This window comes from Theobroma umbraticum, unplaced genomic scaffold, assembly GCF_002168275.2.
Source record: "Theobroma umbraticum cultivar Fairchild unplaced genomic scaffold, ASM216827v3 scaffold_130.0, whole genome shotgun sequence".
NCBI classification, from domain to species: domain Eukaryota; kingdom Viridiplantae; phylum Streptophyta; class Magnoliopsida; order Malvales; family Malvaceae; genus Theobroma; species Theobroma umbraticum.
Window position 1 is genome coordinate 5,426,893 of NW_018397264.1, and position 765 is coordinate 5,427,657.

Consider the following 765-nt stretch of genomic DNA (forward strand, 5'->3'; position numbering starts at 1 on the left):
ATGGTGGAAAATTAAAAATAACATATAAATTGTCAAATGCTGAAATAATTAACCAAGGCATAAAATTTCAAACCCCATTCTTAGTGGTCAAAGACATAACCCAAGACATCATCTTAGGGACACCATTTATATCAATGTTGAAACCTTACAAGGTCAAACACCGAGAAATAATTACAAAAATATTAAAAACTAAAATAAAGTTTCCTTTTGTAGAAAAACCGAGAATCAGAAATCTTAATTTACTAAAGAAACTTTCAATACATGAACAACAAATAAACTCTTTAATACATTACAAAAAAAATCAAATCAATTATCTAAAGGATGAAATTTCTTTTGATAGAATAAACCAACAATTACAACAACAAGATAACATGCAAAAACTTGACAAACTTAAGAAAGAAATAGAAACAACAATCTGTTCGGACATCCCAAATGCATTCTGGGAAAGAAAAAGACATCAAGTAACTCTACCTTATACAAAAGAATTTGATGAAAAACAAATCCCAACAAAAGCCAGGGCTATACAAATGAATCAAGAAATGGAAGATTACTGTAAAACTGAAATTCAAGATTTACTAAACAAAAAATTAATAAGAAAAAGTTCATCTCCTTGGAGCTGTTCAGCTTTCTATGTTATTAAAAATGCAGAAATAGAGAGAGGAACACCCAGATTAGTTATAAATTACAAACCTTTAAATCAAGCATTAGAATGGATTAGATATCCAATTCTGATTAAAAAAGACTTATTACAAAAACTTTGTAATG